At 37.4% G+C, this 13,405-nt stretch overlaps 4 non-coding genes across 4 annotated transcripts; 2 read left to right on the forward strand and 2 right to left on the reverse strand.

Annotated features, from left to right (window-relative positions):
- Positions 1-1,416: 1,416 nt before the first annotated feature.
- TRNAR-UCU (transfer RNA arginine (anticodon UCU)) lies at positions 1,417-1,488 on the reverse strand. Its single transcript has one exon. It is a non-coding gene; the product is annotated as a tRNA-Arg (tRNA).
- Positions 1,489-10,111: 8,623 nt separating this feature from the next.
- On the forward strand, positions 10,112-10,198 carry TRNAS-GGA (transfer RNA serine (anticodon GGA)). The gene has a single exon. It is a non-coding gene; the product is annotated as a tRNA-Ser (tRNA).
- Positions 10,199-11,415: 1,217 nt separating this feature from the next.
- On the reverse strand, positions 11,416-11,488 carry TRNAT-UGU (transfer RNA threonine (anticodon UGU)). Its single transcript has one exon. It is a non-coding gene; the product is annotated as a tRNA-Thr (tRNA).
- Positions 11,489-13,128: 1,640 nt separating this feature from the next.
- Positions 13,129-13,201, forward strand: TRNAF-GAA (transfer RNA phenylalanine (anticodon GAA)). The gene has a single exon. It is a non-coding gene; the product is annotated as a tRNA-Phe (tRNA).
- Positions 13,202-13,405: the final 204 nt, after the last annotated feature.

A 13,405-nucleotide genomic window follows, 5' to 3' on the forward strand; every position in this document is an offset into this window, starting at 1 on the left:
GATGGGTTGATGATACAAGAGGGAAGTTTTGTAAAAGCAACAGGAAGAATTGCTCAGATACCCGTGAGTGAGGCTTACTTGGGTCGTGTTGTAAATGCTCTGGCTAAACCTATTGATGGGAAAGGCGAAATTATAGCTTCCGAATCTCGCTTAATTGAATCTCCTGCTCCAAGTATAATTTCCAGGCGTTCCGTATACGAACCTCTTCAAACAGGGCTTATTGCTATCGATTCGATGATCCCTATAGGGCGCGGTCAGCGAGAGTTAATTATTGGGGACAGACAGACTGGCAAAACAGCAGTAGCCACAGATACAATTCTCAATCAAAAAGGGCAAGGTGTAATATGTGTTTATGTAGCTATCGGTCAAAGAGCATCCTCCGTAGCTCAAGTAGTAACTACTTTCCATGAGGAGGGGGCTATGGAATACACTATTGTAGTAGCTGAAATGGCGGATTCACCTGCTACATTACAATACCTCGCTCCTTATACGGGAGCAGCCCTGGCTGAGTATTTTATGTACCGCGAACGGCATACTTTAATAATTTATGATGATCTCTCCAAACAGGCACAAGCTTATCGCCAAATGTCCCTTCTATTAAGAAGACCTCCCGGCCGTGAGGCTTATCCAGGGGATGTTTTTTATTTGCATTCACGCCTTTTAGAAAGAGCCGCTAAATTAAATTCTCTTTTAGGCGAAGGAAGTATGACCGCTTTACCAATAGTTGAGACTCAATCTGGAGACGTTTCCGCCTATATTCCTACTAATGTAATCTCCATTACAGATGGACAAATATTCTTATCTGCGGATCTATTCAATGCCGGAATTCGACCCGCTATTAATGTGGGTATTTCTGTTTCCAGAGTAGGATCCGCGGCTCAAATTAAAGCCATGAAACAAGTAGCTGGCAAATCAAAATTGGAACTAGCGCAATTCGCAGAGTTACAAGCCTTTGCACAATTCGCCTCTGCTCTCGATAAAACAAGTCAGAATCAATTGGCAAGGGGTCGACGATTAAGGGAATTGCTTAAACAATCCCAGGCAAATCCTCTCCCAGTGGAAGAGCAGATAGCTACTATTTATACCGGAACAAGAGGATATCTTGATTCGTTAGAAATTGAACAGGTAAATAAATTTCTGGATGAGTTACGTAAACATCTAAAAGATACTAAACCTCAATTCCAAGAAATTATATCTTCTAGCAAGACATTCACCGAGCAAGCGGAAATCCTTTTGAAGGAAGCTATTCAGGAACAGCTGGAACGGTTTTCTCTTCAGTAACAAATAAATTTTGCATGTCTACTCTTGTTAGTAGAATAGGAATCGTTGAGAAAGCTTTTTCATTTGAATCATGCAAAAAAGTTTTCTTTGTTTTTAGTTTAGTATAGTTATTTAAAGAATAGATAGAAATAAGATTGCGTCCAATAGGATTTGAACCTATACCAAAGGTTTAGAAGACCTCTGTCCTATCCATTAGACAATGGACGCTTTTCTTTCATATTTTATTCTTTCTTTTATTTTTTTGCTTCTTCCGAGAAAAAACTGTTAGACCAAAACTCTTTTAGGAAATCAAAAAATCCAGATACAAATGCATGATGTATATATTATATCATGCATATATCATAAAGAAGGAGTATGGAGCCGGTAGTGGGAATCGAACCCGCAACCCCAAGGTTATGAGCCTTATGAGCTACCAAACTGCTCTATACTCTTAAACTAAAGAGGGGTAACTAGTGGATAAAAGAGGGTTGGATACGCCCCTCTACCAATATCTATACAAATAGAATAGTCCATTTATACAGAATGGTAAAGAGGGCTCCTCTATGATTATCAATTCCAGAAATCCATACAAATACGAAAGGGTATTTTATCCTTACCAACTGGATCTTGTTGCACCCGGTAACAAACACTCATAAACCATTTCTCGAAGTACGTGTCCGGATAGCCCAAAATGTCGATAGTTAGCTCTAGGTCTTCCGGTCAAAAAACAACGTCGATGAAGGCGTGTAGGTGCACTATTACGCGGTAGGGATTGCAATTTTTCTCGCATTTTCGTTTTTTCACTCAAACTCAAGGGAGAAACTTTGCTTCTTATCTTTTTTTTTAAAGATTGACGAATCAAATGATATTTCTGTTCTAATTTCTGCCGCTTCTTCTCCCTCTGAATCAAACTTTTTTTTGCCATAATGTGTCGTTGCTATTATTACCAAGTATACGGTTCTAATCCTAGATGGAAAAATAAATAGAAAAAGAAATCTAAAAAGGCAGATCCTCCCTCTCTATCAAGAGTAATGAACTAGGTGCTGATACAGTACAAAAAAACAAACTAAATTAACCAAACTTGCCTGATGTTGAGGCAATCAAGAAAGCTGCATAAGTGAATATATAACCCACGGAAAAGTGAGCTAATCCAACCAATCTTGCTTGCACAATGGAAAGAGCCACGGGCTTATCTCTCCAGCGAATTAAATTAGCTAAAGGTGTGCGTTCATGAGCCCATGCTAAAGTCTCAATTAATTCCTGCCAATACCCCCGCCAGGAAATTAAGAACATAAATCCAGTAGCCCAAACAAGATGTCCAAATAAGAACATCCACGCCCATACCGATAAACTATTCATCCCAAAAGGATTATATCCATTGATAAGTTGTGAAGAGTTTAACCATAGGTAATCTCTTAACCATCCCATCAAATAAGTGGAGGATTCATTAAATTGTGAAACGTTGCCCTGCCATAATGTGATATGTTTCCAATGCCAATAAAAAGTAACCCACCCAATGGTATTTAACATCCAGAAAACTGCCAAATAAAATGCGTCCCAAGCAGAAATATCACAAGTACCGCCGCGCCCTGGGCCGTCACAAGGAAAACTATATCCAAAATCCTTTTTATCTGGCATTAATTTGGAACCGCGTGCATCTAAAGCGCCCTTTACTAAAATCAATGTAGTTGTATGCAAACCTAGAGCAATAGCATGATGAACCAAGAAATCCCCAGGTCCTATTGTTAAGAAAAGCGAATTACTATTCTCATTAACAGCATTCAACCATCCGGGCAACCATAGGCTTCGACCCGCATTGAAAGCGGGGCCATTCGTTGAAGATAAGAGTATATCGAACCCATATGTCGTCTTGCCATGAGCAGATTGTATCCATTGGGCAAATATAGGTTCGATCAAGATTTGCTTTTCTGGAGTACCAAAAGCAAGCATGACGTCGTTATGAACATAAAGGCCCAAGGTATGGAATCCTAGAAAGAGGCTAGCCCAACTTAAATGAGATATGATAGCTTCTTTATGGTCTAACATTCTTGCCAATACATTATCCTCATTCTGTTCCGGATTGTAATCCCTAATGAAAAAAATAGCTCCATGAGCAAAAGCCCCTGTCATGATGAACCCTGCAATATATTGGTGATGAGTATATAAAGCAGCTTGAGTAGTAAAGTCTTGTGCTATGAATGCATAAGGAGGTAAAGAGTACATATGTTGAGCTACTAAGGAAGTAATAACCCCTAAAGAAGCTAGAGCAAGACCTAACTGAAAATGAATCGAATTGTTGATTGTGTCATAAAGGCCCTTATGCCCACGCCCTAATCGACCCCCCGGAGGAGTATGCGCTTCTAAAAGATCTTTAATACTGTGCCCAATTCCGAAGTTAGTTCGATACATGTGACCGGCAATGAGAAAAATAAATGCAATAGCTAAATGATGGTGAGCCATATCGGTCAGCCACAAACTTTGCGTTTGTGGGTGGAATCCCCCAAGAAGAGTTAGAATGGCAGTTCCCGCTCCTTGAGCGGTACCAAATAAATGATTACTCGAATCAGGGTTTTGGGCATAAAGATTCCATTGACCCGTCAAAAGGGGTCCCAACCCCTGGGGATAGGGTAATACATCTAAGAAATTATTCCATCGAACGTACTCCCCCCTGGATGCGGGAATAGCAACATGAACTAAATGTCCTGTCCAAGCCAAAGAACTTACCCCGAAAAGTCCTGACAAATGATGATTGAGACGAGATTCCGCGTTTTTGAACCACGAAAGGCTTGGTTTCCATTTGGGTTGTAGATGTAACCAACCCGCTATTAAGGACAGCGTAGAAAGAAATAATAGAAAAAGAGCTCCAGTATAAAGATCCTCATTGGTGCGTAATCCTATTGTATACCACCACTGATAAACTCCAGAATAAGCAATATTCACTGGACCAGCAGCACCTCCTCGAGTAAAGGCTTCCACAGCGGGTTGACCAAAATGAGGATCCCAAATCGCATGAGCAATAGGTCTTACGTGTAAAGGATCCTGTATCCATGATTCAAAATTTCCTTGCCAAGCTACATGAAACAGATTTCCGGACGTCCATAGAAAGATTATTGCTAATTGCCCAAAGTGAGAAGCAAAAATGTTCTGATAAAGACGTTCTTCAGTAATATCATCATGACTTTCGAAATCATGTGCGGTAGCAATACCAAACCAAATACGACGAGTAGTGGGGTCCTGAGCTAAGCCTTGGCTAAACCTGGGAAATCTTAATTCCATAATGCCTTTCAAATCCTCCTAGCCACTATCCTACTGCAATAATTCTCGCTAAGAAGAATGCCCATGTCGTGGCAATTCCACCCAGAAGGTAATGGGTTACTCCTACAGCGCGTCCTTGTATAATGCTCAAGGCTCTAGGCTGAGTAGCAGGAGCAACTTTTAATTTGTTATGAGCCCAAACGATAGATTCAATGAGTTCTTGCCAATAACCACGGCCGCTGAATAAAAACATTAAACTGAAGGCCCAGACAAAATGAGCACCTAAGAAAAAAAGACCATATGCAGATAATGAAGAACCATAAGACTGAATGACTTGCGATGCCTGTGCCCACAAGAAATCTCGAAGCCACCCATTAATCGTAATGGAACTCTGTGCAAAGTTTCCCCCTGTAATATGAGTTACCACCCCTTGATCACTTATAGTACCCCAAACATCCGACTGCATTTTCCAACTGAAATGGAAAATGACTACCGAAATTGCATTGTACATCCAGAATAAACCTAAGAAAACATGATCCCAGGCGGATACTTGACATGTTCCCCCTCGGCCAGGCCCATCGCAAGGAAAGCGAAAACCTAGATTTGCTTTATCGGGTATCAAACGGGAACTCCGAGCAAATAAAACACCTTTCAAAAGTATTAATACAGTCACATGTATGGTAAATGCATGAATGTGATGGACTAAAAAATCTGCGGTTCCTAATGGAATAGGTAACAAAGCCACTTTGCCACCTACTGCTACTAACTCGCCGCCTCCCCACGTTAAGCTAGTACTTGTTGTTGCACCAGGAGCTGTTACGCCAGGCGCAGTAGCATGGATATTTTGTACCCATTGAGCAAAGATAGGTTGTAATTGTATGGCAGTATCCGAAAACATATCTTGTGGACGGCCTAAAGCACTCATGGTATCATTATGAATGTACAAGCCAAAACTGTGAAAACCTAGAAATATACATACCCAGTTAAGGTGGGATATGATTGCATCGCGGTGTCTAAGGACGCGATCTAATAGATCGTTGTATCGAGTAGTTGGATCATAGTCTCTTACCATAAAAATTGCTGCATGTGCAGCAGCACCGACTATTAGAAATCCGCCAATCCACATGTGGTGTGTGAACAAGGAAAGTTGTGTACCATAGTCAGTAGCTAGGTATGGATAGGGAGGCATAGAATACATATGATGAGCTACAACAATGGTTGTAGAGCCTAGCATAGCTAGGTTAAGAGATAATTGAGCATGCCATGACGTTGTTAAGATTTCATAAAGACCCTTATGGCCTTGTCCTGTAAATGGGCCCTTGTGAGCCTCCAAAATATCTTTAAGTCCATGGCCAATACCCCAATTGGTCCTATACATATGACCTGCGATTAGGAAAAGAATAGCAATAGCTAAATGATGGTGCGCAATATCGGTCAGCCAGAGACCACCGGTTACTGGATCTAGTCCTCCGCGAAAAGTCAGAAATTCTGCGTATTTGGACCAATTTAAAGTGAAAAAAGGGGTTGCTCCTTCGGCAAAACTAGGATAAAGTTGAGCCAAAAGGTCCCGATTCAAGATAAATTCATGAGGAAGTGGTATCTCTTTAGGATCCACCCCAGCGTCAAGAAATTGGTTAATTGGTAAAGATACATGAATTTGGTGCCCCGCCCAAGAAAGAGACCCAAGTCCTAATAATCCCGCTAAGTGGTGATTCAACATGGATTCTACATCTTGGAACCAGGCCAATTTGGGAGCGGCTTTGTGATAATGGAACCAACCAGCAAAAAGCATTAACGCTGCAAAAATCAATGCACCAATTGCAGTACAATAGAGTTGTAATTCACTAGTTATTCCAGATGCTCGCCAAAGCTGAAAAAAACCAGAGGTTATTTGGATTCCTCGGAAACCCCCGCCTACATCACCATTCAATATTTCTTGCCCTACTATAGGCCAAACTACCTGAGCACTGGGTCCAATGTGAGTAGGATCACTTAGCCATGCTTCATAATTGGAAAAACGGGCGCCATGAAAGTACATGCCACTCAACCAAAGAAAGATAATGGAAAGTTGCCCGAAATGAGCACTAAAGACTTTTCGAGAAATCTCCTCCAAATCACCAGTATGACTATCGAAATCGTGAGCATCAGCATGTAGGTTCCAGATCCAAGTGGTAGTATCAGGGCCCTTAGCTAGTGTTCTTGAGAAATGGCCGGGTCTGGCCCATTCCTCAAAAGATGTTTTTACAGGATCCCTATCCACAACAATTTTTACTTCTGGTTCCGGCGAACGAATAATCATTAAGTCCTCCTCTTTCCGGACAAGACATACAAAGAGACCCGCCAACTGTCTTTTTAGTGAATCTTTGAAAGATATATATTTTGAAAGATAGATTTTGAAAGATAGATTTTGAAAGATAGATATTGTGATTAGTTCTTTTCTTTACTATCTACCATCCTTCTATTTTTTTTTAGTTATTCACTGGAGCAATTATATATTGAAGTCAATCCGAGGCAAGTGTTCGGGTCTATTATGACATAAAGATTAGGTGCCTAACGGACATTGTTTATCTTGAAAAACAAATATTTCTCGACGTAAGAAAAAAATCTTTTTTATTTTTAATTTAAGAAACTAGTGTATTTTTTTTTGAGGGCATAAGCTCCTATCTATATCTACTTTCCTTGAGCATAATATAGGGTTTTTTATTTGATTCTAAATTCCAAGATAACTCATTAGAATTATTAATAAGATGGTCCTAATATATTAGCAATATTTAGATTGCCCCCTCTTTTTATTCAGTTTATTACTTCTATTCTAGACCCTATCCCTATGGTTTATTCTTATGAAATATCATATAAAATAGAAGGTATAAGAAATGGATATAATGAAATTCTTGATTCGATCTTACGACCTAATTTATTTGATTAATGGATCAACAACCAAACCACCCATTTTATGAAAAAGAAGGAGCATGGTCTTATTCAAATTCAAAGCGCTTCGTAATCTTCAACCAGTTCTGTGCTTCAATATAATTTCCCGGAGTAAGCGCTATAGCTTGTTTCCAATATTCAGCAGCTTGATCAAACCAAGCTTCCGCAATTTCCGAATCACCCTGTAGAATGGCCTGTTCTCCTCGGTCGGAATAGGAAGTTCCTTCCCTTAGAACCGTACTTGAGAGTTTCCTACCTCATACGGCTCAGAAATTGCTATCTGAATTTCCCCTATCTTAACTGAATTCGATTTATCAAAAATCGATCCAATTTGTTCTTGGGTTAAGCAGAAGAAATTAATTACCTAAGTTTCAAACCCTAATTTTTATCAATAATCAGTTTGATCTTTTTTCCCACCTTCAGAAGAATGAAGCATAGATAGATATAGAGCCTTCGTTCAAATTTTCTGAAAGGTAACTATCCCGTTTTCATATATGAAATCTCTATAGAATCCTTGAAAAAGACTTTTTTCCATAAGAAAGAAAAAAGAACTTACTATCTTTGGGATCTGATACTACACCGCTGCTTAATCCCTTAGTGGATCGGCTCTATTACATAAGCGGATTCCTAAATTTTGCCCCATATCATGGGATAAGTAAGCAGTTTTTTTTAGTTGTATCGACCCAGTCGCTCACTAATTGATCTTTACGGTGCTTTCTCTATCAATTTGAGAAACTTTATCCATAGAGTAGTAGTATAGGCCATACTTTCTTCGTTTTTTGATTCTCGTGAAGTGTCCTTCCTTCCTACAGCTGATAGGGAAAAATCGTTGTTTTTACGATCCCTATGTAGAAAGCCCTTTTTTCTAGTATTTACTAGAAAATTTGATCCTCTCTTTTTTTTTTTCTTTCTATAGTGGAGATAGTCGCACGTAATGACAGATCACGGCCATATTATTAAAAGCTTGCGGTAAGAAGGGGTTTCGTTCTAGTGCCCGGAAATAATATTCCAAAGCCTTTGTATGCTCTCCATTGCTTGTGTGTATAAGGCCTATGTTATAGAGTATATAACTTCGATCATAGGGATCGATTTCTAGTCGCGTAGCTTCATAATAATTTTGCAAAGCTTCCGCATAATTTCCTTCGGATTGAGCCAACATCCGTTACGGTCGTTCATTCTATTCAAAAAATCTCCGTTCCAAAACCGTACATGAGGTTTTCATCTCATACGGCTCCTCCCTTCTGTACATAATAGTACTAAGCGAAATAATCTATAGAATCAAAATAGAATTAGTCCCGTCTCATTATGAACCGAAAGGGGCTGGTATTTTTCCAAGAAATCTCTAGCCAACCTTCCCACAAGAGGTTTTTCTTAACACCAATGAATTCTATTAATGCTAGAGGAAAACGATAGCTCCAATAATTTCTTTGTTCTCAACGCCTCCTATTTAGAGGAATTAGCTACTTCAACGATCTTTGATGGTTATAGGGGTATCCAAAGTACAAACCTGATGGTTGTTTGTTATCCCAACCATTCTTCCCAGCCCTGATACCGATCAGGAAAGGGGTAATTTCTAACAAAGTTTTTCTCTTGTTGATTCCTATTTCTAGGTGTAGTGCTTTTCTCCCCTATGCTGCCTACGGATACTAATAGAGTAGGATTGGCCTGTAATCCATACCATACCATATCCTGTAGGTGTAACCTTTCGCTCAATACTCAAATCTACAATTGAAGTATCTGAAGCCGCATCAATCGAGGATACACGACGGAAGGAATTGTTAGTTCGCCTCACCTTCCCGAAGCGTGGGTTTGTTTGCTTTACAAATTTGGTTCTCTCTATGCCAACCCCCTCTCTTTTTCGTAAGACTGAGGTATAGGTAGGGCTAAAAAAAAGCAAAAAAAAAGAGTCAAATCGCACCATCTCTATAATAAGTAAATGCCTTTTTTTCTCCTGAGGTTGTCGGAATTATTCGCAATAAAATATTGGCTACAATTGAGGAGGTCTTATCAATGAAATTTCCATTTACACGGGATCTAGGCATAATTCCCAACCCATTCTATATAGAATTGTTTTCATTCCTTCACAAAATAACATAAAAACAAACACATTCGATTCTTATAATTATAAATAGATTGATCCATATGCTCTACTCTAAATCCATATGCTTTAAATGGATAAGAGAGATAGAGATATGGATTTTCCGCTCAGCTCAAATTGTATCCTTTTCCTTCTGCTTGGACACGAAGAGATATGAAATATTTGACTAAGACTGGATTTCATTCCACTTTGCTATTTCTGAACAACAACTTATGTTATCAACTATTTCGTGTTTTCAAAGTTATTAATTGTCTCATACCCTATTTTTGATTTCGATAGTATGGTGTAGCGTATCTTATGCAAACGGAATTCTAAGGTTTCTTTATTTTATTATGCAATAAGAAGAATTCTTCCATTTTCTTTTTCTTTAGTTGCGGGAAAACCCAAATTAAAACTTTTTTTTTATAGCGAGCGCAATTTCTAGTAAAAAATCCTGTATCCTTCCACTTAGATCAAAAGGAATTTTTCCAATAGAACTATGGAACCCCCGAGTGGTTGCGGTTGTACCTGTACTGCAGGAATAAGAAAACTCGCTATTCACTCAGTTTATTTTCCATAATAAGTTATGTAGGAGAGATGGCCGAGCGGTTCAAGGCGTAGCATTGGAACTGCTATGTAGACTTTTGTTTACCGAGGGTTCGAATCCCTCTCTTTCCGTTTTTCTTAATTCATCAACGTTAAGGATCACAATGTATCAAATCAAATAACAATTTTTTCCAGCAATAATATCTTATATTATCTTATTTTGATTTAATAGAAATTAGAAATTCTCTATAGCAAATTACTGTGGTATGTAAAATACACATAGAGGAAAAAAGAAAAAAGGATCCTAATCCTAGGGTTAATCAATTTTAGCTAGTTGATGGGAAAATACAAATTAATGGTAATGGTCTTAGGGCGATTTAGTTCGGGGAAAGGGGAAGGGGAAGAAAATTCTATGAACCTTTCCTTTTTTTCGTTAAGTTCAAGTCTGACGAGAGTAATATTCTACAACTAACAACTCATTTATTTTGAGACCGACCCACTTCCTATCTAGGATTTTATTTACTAGTCCTTTATATTCCAACGTGTCAATCGCCAAATGCTTTGGCAATTTCCCCGGGTCCGATGAAGCAATATAATTTTGAACCAGACCTTTTGATCTTTGGTTATCTTTCGTAGTAATAATATCTCGGGGTTTGCAACGAAAACTTGGTATATTGACTATACGACCATTAACTAAAATATGTCTATGGTTGACTAATTGGCGGGCCCCAGGAATGGTTGAAGCCATACCCAATCGAAAAAGGATATTATCCAAACGCATTTCAAGTAATTGTAGTAAAACCTGGCCTGTTGACCTTTTTGCTTTTCCAGCGATATGTACATATCTAAGTAATTGTCGTTCTGTCAGACCATAATGAAAACGCAATTTCTGTTTTTCTTGAAGACGAATACGATATTGCTCCTTTTTCCCAGAATTGAATTTTTTTTTAAGATTACTTCCGGATTTAGGTGTTTTTCTAGTGAGTCCTGGTAAAGCTCCCAGACGGCGTATTTTTTTTAAACGAGGTCCTCGATAACGGGACATGAAGACTCCTTTTTTTATTTTATTGAAATTTCATTTTACACAATTAATTTCATTGTATTTACATTACAGAATACATCGAAATTAAAACTGAATTAAACTACAGGATAAACAGAGTAAAATCAACTAAAGTACCCAAAAAAATGGAATTTCATCAAAATCTTTATTTTTTGTATATATATTATTTATTTTATTGTTTTGTATCTAGCAAAATTGTAAGGTAAAAAACATAAAAGATCCTGGATTCTCCATTTAATTCGGAAAAAAAGAGATTCTTGTTCGTAGAACATCGATAGAGAAAAAAAAAAGCCGACTATCGGATTTGAACCGATGACCCTCGCATTACAAATGCGATGCTCTAACCTCTGAGCTAAGTGGGCTTACATAACGGAAATAGTGTAACAAATAGAAATAGGTATAGTATAGGAAATCCGTAAAATCTCAGATATTAGTTATTAATCTTAGCTATTAACTAGTTCTAAATTTGAAGTTATACTTATAAAAATAAAAAAATACTAAAACTTCTTAAAGATAAAGTTAGCTTGATATGCTTAACTATAGGATATTAAAAAATAAAATTATAGAATTTATTGGTATTTTCATTTGATCATTATAGACTTTATTATTTGTTAATAATTTGAGGATTAATATTTCACTAAGGGGAACATAGAGTCAGAGTAAATAAAATTGCTAATTCTGATTAGAAAAAAAGAATAAATATCAAGCGTTATAGTATAATTTTGAATACTATAAAAAAGTAAGACGGGAGGTGGGGGAGATAAAAACTTTTGGATATATTGATTCGGATTGAATTGCAAATACATCAAGGATAGAATCAATTCAATTCTGAATTGCAATAAGCAAGCGAGGTCTCTCAAATAGAGTCGAACTGAACTGCTAGACTACGTTGAGTGATGAACTCAATGATTCAAAAAAAAAAACTAAGAGATGGATGAAATTACACAAGGAATCCTGGTCTCAAAGAAGAGGGAAATGGGGATATGGCGAAATCGGTAGACGCTACGGACTTGATTGTATTGAGCCTTGGTATGGAAACCTGCTAAGTGGTAACTTCCAAATTCAGAGAAACCCTGGAATTAAAAAAGGGCAATCCTGAGCCAAATCCGTGTTTTGAGAAAACAAGGGGTTCTCGAACTAGAATACAAAGGAAAAGGATAGGTGCAGAGACTCAATGGAAGCTGTTCTAACGAATCGAGTTAATTACGTTGTGTTGTTAGTGGAATTCCTTCTAATTCTAAATTAGAGAAAGAGGGGTTTTATACCTTATACATTTAATAAACACGTATAGATACTGACATAGCAAACGATTAATCACAGAACTCATATTATATTATAATTATAATATAGGTTCTTTATCTTTTTTAAAAATGAAATTAGAAATGATAATGATTATGAAATAAAAAACTCATATCATAATTTTTTTTTTTCATTATTGTGAATCCACTCCAATCGAATATTGAATAATCAAATTCTTCAATTCAAATTCAAAGTTTTCGAGATCTTTAAAAAAGTGGATTAATCGGACGAGGACAAAGAGAGAGTCCCATTCTACATGTCAATACTGACAACAATGAAATTTCTAGTAAAAGGAAAATCCGTCGACTTTATAAGTTGTGAGGGTTCAAGTCCCTCTATCCCCAAATCCTCTTTTATTCCCTAACTATACTATATTATTATTATTTATCCTCTTTTTTTTCTTTTTATCAATGCAATGGGTTTAAGATTCATTAGCTTTCTCATTCTACTCTTTCACAAAGGAATGCGAAGAGAACTCAATGGATCTTATCCTATTCATTGAATAGATTTCTTTTTTATTAGAGTATCGGCAAGAAATCTTGGTTATTCACTCTATTTTTAAGTTTTATTTAAGTAAACCATGCACAATGCATAGGACTACCCCCCCATTTTCAAATTTTAAATTTGAAATACTTTAATTAATTTTTAGTCCTTTTAATTGACATAGATACAAATACTCTACTAGGATGATGCACAAGAAAAGGTCAGGATAGCTCAGTTGGTAGAGCAGAGGACTGAAAATCCTCGTGTCACCAGTTCAAATCTGGTTCCTGGCAGAGAAAAAAAAAGATCCACCGAATAGGTATTGATCCAAATACCTCGAGATGGATTGTGATACATATTCATTAATAATATTTATTCATCTAAGTGGATAAATCTATAATATAAATATAGAGGCACTTCTTTTTAAAGAAGTTTTAAAATATATCTTTTCTTTATGATAAAGAAGGGGGTGAGATTCCCCTTTATTTTTTTGCGTT

This window comes from Aegilops tauschii, unplaced genomic scaffold (assembly GCF_002575655.3).
Source record: "Aegilops tauschii subsp. strangulata cultivar AL8/78 unplaced genomic scaffold, Aet v6.0 ptg001252l_obj, whole genome shotgun sequence".
NCBI lineage: Eukaryota > Viridiplantae > Streptophyta > Magnoliopsida > Poales > Poaceae > Aegilops > Aegilops tauschii.